This window comes from Rattus norvegicus, chromosome 10, assembly GCF_036323735.1.
Source record: "Rattus norvegicus strain BN/NHsdMcwi chromosome 10, GRCr8, whole genome shotgun sequence".
Lineage (NCBI taxonomy): Eukaryota > Metazoa > Chordata > Mammalia > Rodentia > Muridae > Rattus > Rattus norvegicus.
The window spans coordinates 34,372,561-34,386,609 of record NC_086028.1 but is presented as its reverse complement, the minus strand read 5'-3'; positions in this window follow the sequence as shown (position 1 = coordinate 34,386,609).

Sequence of the window (14,049 nt, the reverse complement as noted above, 5' to 3'; positions counted from 1 at the left end):
GAGCTGAGAAGAAGGTATATCCTTTTGCTTTAGGATAGAATGTTCTATAAATATCCGTTAAGTCCATTTGGCTCATGACTTCTCTTAGTCTGTCTACATCACTGTTTAATTTCTGTTTCCATGATCTGTCCATTGATGAGAGTGGGGTGTTGAAATCTCCCACTATTATTGTGTGAGGTGCAATGTGTGTTTTGAGCTTTAGTAAGGTTTCTTTTACATATGTAGGTGCCCTTGTATTTGGGGCATAGATATTTAGGATTGAGAGTTCATCTTGGTTGATTTTTCCTTTGATGAATATGAAGTGTCCTTCCTTATCTTTTTTGATGACTTTTAGTTGGAAATTGATTTTATTTGATATTAGAATGGCTACTCCAGCTTGCTTCTTCTGACCATTTGCTTGGAAAGTTGTTTTCCAGCCTTTCACTCTGAGGTAGTGTCTGTCTTTGTCTCTGAGGTGTGTTTCCTGTAGGCAGCAGAATGCAGGGTCCTCGTTGCGTTCCAGTTTGTTAATCTATGTCTTTTTGTTGGGGAGTTGAGGCCATTGATATTGAGAGATATTAAGGAATAGTGATTATTGCTTCCCGTTATATTCATATTTGATGTGAGGTTATGTTTGTGTGCTTTCATTCTCTTTGTTTTGTTGCCAAGACGATTAGTTTCTTGCTTCTTCTAGGGTATAGCTTGCCTCCTTATGTTGGGCTTTACCATTTATTATCCTTTGTAGTGCTGGATTTGTAGAAAGATATTGTGTAAATTTGGTTTTGTCATGGAATATCTTGGTTTCTCCATCAATGTTAATTGAGAGTTTTGCTGGATACAGTAATCTGGGCTGGCATTTGTGTTCTCTTAGGGTCTGTATAACATCAGTCCAGGATCTTCTGGCCTTCATAGTTTCTGGCGAGAAGTCTGGTGTGATTCTGATAGGTCTCCCTTTATATGTTACTTGACCTTTTTCCCTTACTGCTTTTAATATTCTTTCTTTATTTTGTGCGTTTGGTGTTTTGACAATTATGTGACGGGAGGTGTTTCTTTTCTGGTCCAATCTATTTGGAGTTCTGTAGGCTTCCTGTATGTCTATGGGTATCTCTTTTTTTAGGTTAGGGAAGTTTTCTTCTATGATTTTGTTGAAGATATTTACTGGTCCTTTGAGCTGGGAGTCTTCACTCTCTTCTATACCTATTATCCTTAGGTTTGATCTTCTCATTGAGTCCTGGATTTCCTGTATGTTTTGGACCAGTAGCTTTTTCCGCTTTACATTATCTTTGACAGTTGAGTCAATGATTTCTATGGAATCTTCTGCTCCTGAGATTCTCTCTTCCATCTCTTGTATTCTGTTGGTGAAGCTTGTATCTACAGCTCCTTGTCTCTTCTTTTGGTTTTCTATATCCAGGGTTGTTTCCATGTGTTCTTTCTTGATTGTTTCTATTTCCATTTTTAATTCCTTCAACTGTTTGATTGTGTTTTCCTGGAATTCTTTCAGGGATTTTTGCGATTCCTCTCTGTAGGCTTTTACTTGTTTATTAATGTTTTCCTGTGCTTCCCTAAGTGTGTTCAGGTCTTTCCTGAAGTCCTCCAGCATCATGATCAAATATGATTTTGAAACTAGATCTTGCTTTTCTGGTGTGTTTGGATATTCCATGTTTGTTTTGGTGGGAGAATTGGGCTCCGATGATGGCATGTAGTCTTGGTTTCTGTTGCTTGGGTTCCTGCGCTTGCCTCTCGCCATCAGATTATCTCTAGTGTTACTTTGTTCTGCTATTTCTGACAGTGGCTAGACTGTCCTATAAGCCTGTGTGTCAGGAGTGCTGTAGACCTGTTTTCCTCTCTTTCAGTCAGTTATGGGGACAGAGTGTTCTGCTTTCGGGCGTGTAGTTTTTCCTCTCTACAGGTCTTCAGCTGTTCCTGTGGGCCTGTGTCTTGAGTTCACCAGGCAGCTTTCTTGCAGCAGAAAATTTGGTCTTACCTGTGGTCCCGAGGCTCAGGTTTGCTCGTGGGGTGCTGTCCAGGGGCTCTCTGCAGGGGCAGCAACCAGGAAGACCTGTGCCGCCCCTTCCGGGAGCTTCAGTGCACCAGGGTTCCAGATGGTCTTTGGCTTTTTCCTCTGGCGTCCGAGATGTGTGTGCAGGGAGCAGTCTCTTCTGGTTTCCCAGGCCTGTCTGCCTCTCTGAAGGTTTAGCTCTCCCTCCCACGGGATTTGGGTGCAGAGAACTGTTTATCCGGTCTGTTTCCTTCAGGGTCCGGCGGTGTCTCCGGCAGGGGTCCTGCCGCTCCTGGGCCCTCCCCCACGGGAGCCCAGAGGCCTTATACAGTTTCCTCTTGGGCCAGGGATGTGGGCAGGGGTGAGCAGTGTTGGTGGTCTCTTCCGCTCTGCAGCCTCAGGAGTGCCCACCTGACCAGGCGGTTGGGTCTCTCTCTCACCGGGTCTGGGAGCAGAGAGCTGCTGCGGGCCGGGATCCGGGGGTCTGTCTTGAAGTTCTTATTGTACAGATCTTTTACTTGCTTGGTTAAAGTCACACCGAGGTACTTTATATTATTTGGGTCTATTATGAAGGGTGTCGTTTCCCTAATTTCTTTCTCGGCTTGTTTCTCTTTTGTATAGAGGAAGGCAACTGATTTATTTGAGTTAATTTTATACCCAGCCACTTTGCTGAAGTTGTTTATCAGCTTTAGTAGTTCTCTGGTGGAACTTTTGGGATCACTTAAATATACTATCATGTCATCTGCAAATAGTGATATTTTGACCTCTTCTTTTCCGATCTGTATCCCTTTGATCTCCTTTTGTTGTCTGATTGCTCTGGCTAGAACTTCAAGAACTATATTGAATAAGTAGGGAGAGAGTGGGCAGCCTTGTCTAGTCCCTGATTTTAGTGGGATTGCTTCAAGTTTCTCTCCATTTAGTTTAATGTTAGCAACTGGTTTGCTGTATATGGCTTTTACTATGTTTAGGTATGGGCCTTGAATTCCTATTCTTTCCAGGACTTTTATCATGAAGGGGTGTTGAATTTTGTCAAATGCTTTCTCAGCATCTAATGAAATGATCATGTGGTTCTGTTCTTTCAGTTTGTTTATATAATGGATCACGTTGATGGTTTTCCGTATATTAAACCATCCCTGCATGCCTGGGATGAAGCCTACTTGATCATGGTGGATGATTGTTTTGATGTGCTCTTGAATTCGGTTTGCCAGAATTTTATTGAGTATTTTTGCGTCGATATTCATAAGGGAAATTGGTCTGAAGTTCTCTTTCTTTGTTGTGTCTTTGTGTGGTTTAGGTATAAGAGTAATTGTGGCTTCGTAGAAGGAATTCGGTAGGGCTCCATCTGTTTCAATTTTGTGGAATAGTTTGGATAATATTGGTATGAGGTCTTCTATGAAGGTTTGATAGAATTCTGCACTAAACCCGTCTGGACCTGGGCTCTTTTTGGTTGGGAGACCTTTAATGACTGCTTCTATTTCCTTAGGAGTTATGGGGTTGTTTAACTGGTTTATCTGTTCCTGATTTAACTTCGATACCTGGTATCTGTCTAGGAAATTGTCCATTTCCTGAAGATTTTCAAATTTTGTTGAATATAGGTTTTTATAGTAAGATCTGATGATTTTTTGAATTTCCTCCGAATCTGTAGTTATGTCTCCCTTTTCATTTCTGATTTTGTTAATTTGGACACACTCTCTGTGTCCTCTCGTTAGTCTGGCTAAGGGTTTATCTATCTTGTTGATTTTCTCAAAGAACCAACTTTTGGTTCTGTTGATTCTTTCTATGGTCCTTTTTGTTTCTACTTGGTTGATTTCAGCTCTGAGTTTGATTATTTCCTGCCTTCTACTCCTCCTGGGTGTATTTGCTTCTTTTTGTTCTAGAGCTTTTAGGTGTGCTGTCAAGCTGCTGACATATGCTCTTTCCTGTTTCTTTCTGCAGGCACTCAGCGCTATGAGTTTTCCTCTTAGCACAGCTTTCATTGTGTCCCATAAGTTTGAGTATGTTGTGTCTTCATTTTCATTAAATTCTAAAAAGTTTTTAATTTCTTTCTTTATTTCTTCCTTGACCAGGTTATCATTGAGTAGAGCATTGTTCAATTTCCACGTATATGTGGGCATTCTTCCCTTATTGTTATTGAAGACCAGTTTTAGGCCGTGGTGGTCCGATAGCACGCATGGGATTATTTCTATCTTTCTGTACCTGTTGAGGCCCGTTTTTTGACCAATTATATGGTCAATTTTGGAGAAAGTACCATGAGGAGCTGAGAAGAAGGTATATCCTTTTGCTTTAGGATAGAATGTTCTATAAATATCCGTTAAGTCCATTTGGCTCATGACTTCTCTTAGTCTGTCTACATCACTGTTTAATTTCTGTTTCCATGATCTGTCCATTGATGAGAGTGGAACCCCATTTTTTAATAGGGTTATTTGTCTCCCTGCGGTCTAACTTCTTGAGTTCTTTGTATATTTTGGATATAAGGCCTCTATCTGTTGTAGGATTGGTAAAGATGTTTTCCCAATATGTTGGTTGCCGTTTTGTCCTAACCACAGTGTCTTTTGCCTTACAGAAGCTTTGCAGTTTTATGAGATCCCATTTGTCGATTCTTGATCTTAGAGCATAAGCCATTGGTGTTTTGTTCAGGAAATTTTTTCCAGTGCCCATGTGTTCCAGATGCTTCCCTAGTTTTCCTTCTATTAGTTTGAGTGTGTCTGGTTTGATGTGGAGGTCCTTGATCCACTTGGACTTAAGCTTTGTACAGGGTGATAAGCATGGATCGATCTGCATTCTTCTACATGTTGACCTCCAGTTGAACCAGCACCATTTGCTGAAAATGCTATCTTTTTTCATTGGATGGTTTTGGCTCCTTTGTCAAAAATCAAGTGACCATAGGTGTGTGGGTTCATTTCTGGGTCTTCAATTCTATTCCATTGGTCTATCTGTCTGTCTCTGTACCAATACCATGCAGTTTTTATCACTATTGCTCTGTAATACTGCTTGAGTTCAGGGATAGTGATTCCCCCTAAGTCCTTTTATTGTTGAGGATAGTTTTAGCTATCCTGGGTTTTTTGTTATTCCAGATGAATTTGCAAATTGTTCTTTGAAGAATTGGATTGGTATTTTGATGGGGATTGCATTGAATCTGTAGATCGCTTTTGGTAAAATGGCCATTTTTACTATATTAATCCTGCCAGTCCATGAACATGGGAGATCTTTCCATCTTCTGAGGTCTTCTTCAATTTCTTTCTTCAGTGTCTTGAAGTTCTTATTGTACACATCTTTTACTTGCTTGGTTAAAGTCACACCGAGGTACTTTATATTATTTGGGTCTATTATGAAGGGTGTCGTTTCCCTAATTTCTTTCTCAGCTTGTTTCTCTTTTGTGTAGAGGAAGACTACTGATTTATTTGAGTTAATTTTATACCCAGCCATTTTGCTGAAGTTGTTTATCAGCTTTAGTTGTTCTCTGGTGGAACTTTTGGGATCACTTAAATATACTATCATATCATCTGCAAATAGTGATATTTTGACCTCTTCTTTTCCGATCTGTATCCCCTTGATCTCCTTTTGTTGTCTGATTGCTCTGGCTAGAACTTCAAGAACTATATTGAATAAGTAGGGAGAGAGTGGGCAGCCTTGTCTAGTCCCTGATTTTAGTGGGATTGCTTCAAGTTTCTCTCCATTTAGTTTAATGTTAGCAACTGGTTTGCTGTATATGGCTTTTACTATGTTTAGGTATGGGCCTTGAATTCCTATTCTTTCCAGGACTTTTATCATGAAGGGGTGTTGAATTTTGTCAAATGCTTTCTCAGCATCTAATGAAATGATCATGTGGTTCTGTTCTTTCAGTTTGTTTATATGATGGATCACGTTGATGGTTTTCCGTATATTAAACCATCCTTGCATGCCTGGGATGAAGCCTACTTGATCATGGTGGATGATTGTTTTGATGTGCTCTTGAATTCGGTTTGCCAGAATTTTATTGAGTATTTTTGCGTCGATATTCATAAGGGAAATTGGTCTGAAGTTCTCTTTCTTTGTTGTGTCTTTGTGTGGTTTAGGTATAAGAGTAATTGTGGCTTCGTAGAAGGTATTCGGTAGTGATCCATCTGTTTTAATTTTGTGGAATAGTTTGGTTAATATTGGTATGAGGTCTTCTATGAAGGTCTGATAGAATTCTGCACTAAACCCGTCTGGACCTGGGCTCTTTTTGGTTGGGAGACCTTTAATGACTGCTTCTATTTCCTTAGGAGTTATGGGGTTGTTTAACTGGTTTATCTGTTCCTGATTTAACTTCGATACCTGGTATCTGTCTAGGAAATTGTCCATTTCGTGAAGATTTTCAAGTTTTGTTGAATATAGGATTTTATAGTAAGATCTGATGATTTTTTGAATTTCCTCTGAATCTGTAGTTATGTCTCCCTTTTCATTTCTGATTTTGTTAATTTGGACGCACTCTCTGTGTCCTCTTGTTAGTCTGGCTAAGGGTTTATCTATCTTGTTGATTTTCTCAAAGAACCAACTTTTGGTTCTGTTGATTCTTTCTATGGTCCTTTTTGTTTCTACTTGGTTGATTTCAGCTCTGAGTTTGATTACTTCCTGCCTTCTACTCCTCCTGGGTGTATTTGCTTCTTTTTGTTCTAGAGCTTTTAGGTGTGCTGTCAAGCTGCTGACATATGCTCTTTCCTGTTTCTTTCTGCAGGCACTCAGCGCTATGAGTTTTCCTCTTAGCACAGCTTTCATTGTGTCCCATAAGTTTGGGTATGTTGTACCTTCATTTTCATTAAATTCTAAAAAGTTTTTAATTTCTTTCTTTATTTCTTCCTTGACCAGGTTATCATTGAGTAGAGCATTGTTCAATTTCCAAGAATATGTGGGCATTCTTCCCTTATTGTTATTGAAGACCAGTTTTAGGCCGTGGTGGTCCGATAGCACGCATGGGATTATTTCTATCTTTCTGTACCTGTTGAGGCCCGTTTTTTGACCAATTATATGGTCAATTTTGGAGAAAGTACCATGAGGAGCTGAGAAGAAGGTATATCCTTTTGCTTTAGGATAGAATGTTCTATAAATATCCGTTAAGTCCATTTGGCTCATGACTTCTCTTAGTCTGTCTACATCACTGTTTAATTTCTGTTTCCATGATCTGTCCATTGATGAGAGTGGGGTGTTGAAATCTCCCACTATTATTGTGTGAGGTGCAATGTGTGTTTTGAGCTTTAGTAAGGTTTCTTTTACATATGTAGGTGCCCTTGTATTTGGGGCATAGATATTTAGGATTGAGAGTTCATCTTGGTGGATTTTTCCTTTGATGAATATGAAGTGTCCTTCCTTATCTTTTTTGATGACTTTTAGTTGGAAATTGATTTTATTTGATATTAGAATGGCTACTCCAGCTTGCTTCTTCTGACCATTTGCTTGGAAAGTTGTTTTCCAGCCTTTCACTCTGAGGTAGTGTCTGTCTTTTCTCTGAGGTGTGTTTCCTGTAGGCAGCAGAATGCAGGGTCCTCGTTGCATATCCAGTTTGTTAATCTATTTCTTTTTATTGGGGAGTTGAGGCCATTGATGTTGAGAGATATTAAGGAATAGTGATTATTGCTTCCCGTTATATTCATATTTGGATGTGAGGTTATGTTTGTGTGCTTTCATTCTCTTTGTTTTGTTGCCAAGACGATTAGTTTCTTGCTTCTTCTAGGGTATAGCTTGCCTCCTTATGTTGGGCTTTACCATTTATTATCCTTTGTAGTGCTGGATTTGTAGAAAGATATTGTGTAAATTTGGTTTTGTCATGGAATATCTTGGTTTCTTCATCTATGTTAATTGAGAGTTTTGCAGGATACAGTAACCTGGGCTGGCATTTGTGTTCTCTTAGGGTCTGTATGACATCAGTCCAGGATCTTCTGGCCTTCATAGTTTCTGGCGAGAAGTCTGGTGTGATTCTGATAGGTCTGCCTTTATATGTTACTTGACCTTTTTCCCTTACTGCTTTTAATATTCTTTCTTTATTTTGTGCGTTTGGTGTTTTGACAATTATGTGACGGGAGGTGTTTCTTTTCTGGTCCAATCTATTTGGAGTTCTGTAGGCTTCTTGTATGTCTATGGGTATCTCTTTTTTTAGGTTAGGGAAGTTTTCTTCTATGATTTTGTTGAAGATATTACTGGTCCTTTGAGCTGTGAGTCTTCACTCTCTTCTATACCTATTATCCTTATGTTTGATCTTCTCATTGAGTCCTGGATTTCCTGTATGTTTTGGACCAGTAGCTTTTTCCACTTTACATTATCTTTGACAGTTGAGTCAATGATTTCTATGGAATCTTCTGCTCCTGAGATTCTCTCTTCCATCTCTTGTATTCTGTTGGTGAAGCTCGTATCTACAGCTCCTTGTCTCTTCTTTTGATTTTCTATATCCAGGGTTGTTTCCATGTGTTCTTTCTTAATTGCTTCTATTTCCATTTTTAATTCCTTCAACTGTTTGATTGTGTTTTCCTGGAATTCTTTCAGGGATTTTTGTGACTCCTCTCTATGGGCTTCTACTTGTTTATTTATGATTTCCTGGAATTCTTTCAGGGATTTTTGTGACTCCTCTCTATGGGCTTCTACTTGTTTATTTTTGATTTCCTGGAATTCTTTCAGGGATTTTTGTGATTCCTCTCCGTAGGTTTCTACTTGTTCTCTAAGGGAGTTCTTCACGTCTTTCTTGAAGTCCTCCAGCATCATGATCAAATATGATTTTGAAACTAGATCTTGCTTTCTGGTGTGTTTGAATGTTCCATGTTTGTTTTGATGGGAGAATTGGGCTCCGATGGTGCCATGTAGTCTTGGTTTCTGTTGCTTGGGTTCCTGCGCTTGCCTCTCGCCATCAGATTATCTCTAGTGTTACTTTGTTCTGCTATTTCTGACAGTGGCTAGACTGTCCTATATGCCTGTGTGTCAGGAGTGCTGTAGACCTGTTTTCCTGTTTTCTTTCAGTCAGTTATGGGGACAGAGTGTTCTGCTTTCGGGCGTGTAGTTTTTCCTCTCTACAGGTCTTCAGCTGTTCCTGTGGGCCTGTGTCTTGAGTTCACCAGGCAGGTCACTTGCAGCAGAAAAGTTGGTCTTACCTGTGGTCCCGAGGCTCAAGTTCGCTCGCGGGGTGCTGCCCTCGAGCTCTCTGCGGCGGTAGCAACCAGGAAGATCTTTGCCGCCGTTTCCGGGAGCTTCAGTGCACCAGGGTTCCAGATGGCGTTTGGTGTTTTCCTGTGGCGTCCGAGATGTGTGCAGAGTGCAGTCTCTTCTGGTTTCCCAGGCTTGTCTGCCTCTCTGAAGGTTTAGCTCTCCCTCCCACTGGATTTGGGTGCAGAGAACTGTTTATCCGGTCTGTTCCTTCAGGTTCCAGCAATGTCTCAGGCGCAGGGGTCCTGCCGCTCCTGGGCCCTCCCCCACGGGAACCCAGAGGCCTTATACAGTTTCCTCTTGGGCCAGGGATGTGGGCAGGGGTGGGCAGTGTTGGTGGTCTCTTCTGCTCTGCAGCCTCAGGAGTGCCCACCTGACCAGGCAGTGAGTTCTCTCTCCCACGGGGTCTGGGAGCAGAGAGCTGCTGCGGGCCGGGATCCGCGGTGTGGGACTCCTGGTAAACACAGGAAGTGCCCAGTCCTAGAGGAATTCTGCCTCTGTGTGTCCCGAGTTCACCAGGCAGGTCTCTTGCAGCAGAAAAGTTGGTCTTACCTGTGGTCCCGAGGCTCAAGTTGGCTCACGGGGTGCTGCCCATGAGCTCTCTGCGGCGGCAGCAACCAGGAAGATGCACTGTTCTATTTATACTTCTGCTAAGATGCTCTGACAAAAAGCAAGTTAAGAAGACAGAGTTTATTTGGAATACAAGTCCAGGTTACAGTCCACCACTGCAGGAAAGTCAAGGTGGGAACTTGAAGCAGCTGGTCACTTTCCCAGTCAAGAGCAGAGAGAATAAGTGCATACATGCTTGCTTGTGCTCAGCTCAATCCTTACCCTTAAAAAGCACAAGACTCAAACATAGGGAGTGGCACCACTTGTAGTGGACAAGTCTGCCCATCTTAAAATAATCAAGATAATTCCCCACAGACATGCCTAAGGTCAACCAGGTCCAGACAAACTGAGAGCCTCATCCTAGATGATGTTGGGCTCTGACAAGTTGACAAAACTAAGCATTGTACACTGTTTTTAGCCACCAAAGCAACTGTCTCTGTGTTCAGAGCAAGCTGACTCTCCTTGAGTGGCATTATTATCTCTCATCTCTGATTCGAGATGAATTACAAATCCATTATTCCCTAGTGCATTTTTCCGCATTTTGTTTTTTACATCTTTTGTCTTTTACAGTTATTTGTTTGTTTTTTTTTGAAACAGGGTTTCTCTGTGTAGTCCTGGCAGTCCTGGAACTCACTCTGTAGACCAGGCTGGCCTCAAACTCAGAGATTCGCCTACCTCTGTCTCCAGAGTGCTAGGATTAAAGGCACGCGCCACCACCACCAGGCGTTCTGTGATTTTATTTTTTTTATTTTTTTTTTTTTGGTTCTTTTTTTTCCGGAGCTGGGGACCGAACCCAGGGCCTTGCACTTCCTAGGTAAGCGCTCTACCACTGAGCTAAATCCCCAGCCCGCGTTCTGTGATTTTAAATGTGAAATATTTGTATGGTTGATAAGTAGAGATTTTTATGTCTCAGTTTAGAATTCTTCTCAACCCCCAGGTATCAACTTAAATAACAGACTTCCCAAAGATTAGTAAATTTACCCAGGAATGAACACTGCAGTAGGAACGTGTATATCATGGTAATCTTTGCATATATTCAAGGAGGTGTTGACAAAGAGGATTGCATACTTTATTTTATTTTTGTTTTTGTTTTTTGTTTTTTTTTTTTGAGAGGGTTTTTTCTGTGTGGTCCTGGCTGTCCTGGAATGAAATCTGTAGACAAGGCTGGCTTTGAACTCAGAGATCAACCTGCTTCTGCCTCCTGAGTAATGGTATTAAAGGTATGCACCACAATGCCCAGCCTATAATTTATTTTAGAATAATACATTTTGGCTATAAGTATCAATAACAACAGTGGCCCAAGGTTAAACTAGACAAGGTTTGGTGTGGACCATATATCCTTGTAGAATTATTTTCTGTGTAAGGTTGCTTGGCTCCACACAAGGTTATGGACAGACAGACTTTTATATTGGCCTTTTTTATTAGGCACATATACATGAGATCCCTTCCTTGATAACCTAAATTTATTTCTTTGCGTATAACCCAAAAATCTCCACTTTGATCCAGACAGTGTTCACATCTGACATAAGCAAAATCATGGCTATTATTGGTAATATGTTACAAAGTGGGGGAGATGGCAAAATAACTGAGATTATTAATAATACACAGTCCCAGGTGGTTTAGGTGGGGTCAATGAAGTGACAAGGGTCCTACTTAATGAGAGAGAAGCAGTCATGTCAAGATCAGAGTTAGAGACTTGTAATGGTGGAAGCAATACATAATGGCTGTGAGGCTGCAGAGAGCCAACGTACAAGGTCTCTAGGAGCTGGAGAAAGCATACTCAGCAGAAGCACGGCTCTTCTGAACCTCGATTTGTAGATGTTTGGGGCAATGAAGCACTGCTTGTTGGTAACCTTGCCTTCACTTAACGTGAAGCTGGCTAGTCTGTTAACTTGACACACAAACTCGAGTCATGGGAAAGGAGGGAGCCTCAACTGAGAAAATGCCTATGTAAGACCTGGCTGTGATTGAAGAAGAGAGACCACTCTGACTCCTTGATAGCCACCCTAGAGAGGAACAACCTCATTCACCCAGAAGCACACACCTGTGGTTTAACAGTCTCCTACTACATAAGTAAAGGCCTTACCACCTCAATATTAGCACCCTGTGCAGCTAACTTCTAGCAAATGTAGACTTGGGGGACACACTCAGCCAAACCGTAGCAATGGTGAACATAAGGGTGGAAGAGCTTGCCACACATCTGGAGGAGTCTCACTGTGCAGCTCTGGCTGGCCTAGGACTTGCTATGTAGACCAGGCTGGTCTTTAATTATAGTTTTTATTACTAAAACTATTATCAAATTTAAATATAAATTTTCCCCTCTCTCAAGTCATTCTAGATGCTCTTGCCCCTCCCTAGACACTCAAATTTAAGTTCTTTCTCAACGCCCCCAAACCCTAAAACACATCTTCAAAACCAGGAAAACAATAAACCAAGACCCAAAAGAAAAAGCCCAGCAAACTCCAAACACCACATTGTAACAAATAAAAGCACACACTCAACACTGTTGAGTCCATCATATGTCGTGTGACTACTCGTGAACATGAGGCCTGTCCTGGAGTGGTTGATATACACAGTTGCTGCGATTAAAAGTATACCCCACCAGGCCTGACAAGGCTGGTCTTGATCTCACAGAAATCTGCCTGTCTAGCCTTCAGAGGGCTGGGATTGAAGGCATGTACTATCACTCCCTTTTCCAATTAAAGGGAAAACCAAAACCAAAACAAACGAAAACAAACAAATAGGCAATGGTGGTGTGTGCCTTTAATCCCAGCAGAGAGGTAAAGGCTGGCAGATCAGTTCCAGGCTAACCTGGTCTACAGAGTGAGCCCCAGGAGAGCCAGGGCTGCACAAAGAAACCCTGTCTCGAAAAAAAAACCAACCCAACCCAACCCAACCCAACCAACCAACCAACGAAATATCCAAGCAAGCAAGCAAGCAAGCAACCATTCAACCAACTAACCATCCAACCAACCAACCATCCAACCAATCAACCAACCAACGAAATATCCAAGCAAGCAAGCAAGCAAGCAACCATTCAACCAACTAACCATCCAACCAACCAACCATCCAACCAATCAACCATCCAACAAACCAACCATCCAACCAACCAACCATCCAACCAAACAACCCACCATCCAACCAAACAACCACCCAACCAACCAACCAACCCACCATCCAACCAACCAACCAACCAACCAACCAATGATCCAACCAACCAACCATCCAACCAACCAACCAACCAACCATCCAACCAACCAACGATCCAACCAACCAACCATCCAACCAACCAACCAACCAACCAACCAACCAACCAACTAACCAACCAGCCAACCATCCAAGCAAGCAAGCAAGCAAGCAAGCAAGCAAGCAAGCAAGCAAGCAAGCAAGCAAGCAAGCAACCATCCAACCCACCCACCCACCCACCCACCAACCAACCAACCAACCAACCAACCAACCAACCAACAGCAAATACCTACCCACTCCCCCATCTGCTGTCACAGCAAATATCACCCCTCCCCACACCTACTAGTGTCACTATCATTGTCAAAGCGATTGAACTATGACCACAAAGAGTTCAGCTCTGGGGTCACCATCCTATGGTTGCACCTCTGAGGCAACCACTTGCTATGCAAACCGGAAGAAAACTTCTGTTCATGTGGAAGGCTCTGTGCTGTTAGACGGTCATACTGTACACACTGACACCAGGCTTCAAGATGGCTGTACTGTCCACATTACCACACAGTTTCAACCCAATTCCTGTTTTCATCTCGACAAAGTTTCGGCCTGTGTATGAAATTCTTCCTACGTCATGATTAAATTTAGTATAACCCATACAAATACTAACACTAAAATTTTGTTCTTTTAAAAGACTTTTTATTGATTTTTTTCTTTTGCATGCACCCCAGTCCCACTCATCTCCCTACCCCCTCGTAGCTGCCATTTACTCTTGCAAATTCTCCCCAAAATAAAAAATACACAAGCAAAAAACTTAAGTATAGAAAACATCTCATCTGCCCCACCAGGGGAAGTTCTCTAGCATTGCTCAGGTTAAGCCACCTAACGCTGCCATTAGCAGGAGAAAGGGTCAGCTCTCCTGCTTTTAAGACCTTGGGGCTAGCTCTTCTGAGCCCACACCTCCAGAACCAGCTCTATTGTGCTGTCCAGGTGAGGTGCAGGGCCTGCTCGCCTGTGTTCATGACCTGGTGGTCAGCTTTCCTGACTGCCGGAGGTGGCAAGGGATGGGACATCACCTCTGTACCAGACACCCCACAGCAGAAGAGCATCAGGGCCAGCTTACCCATATCCCTTAGCTC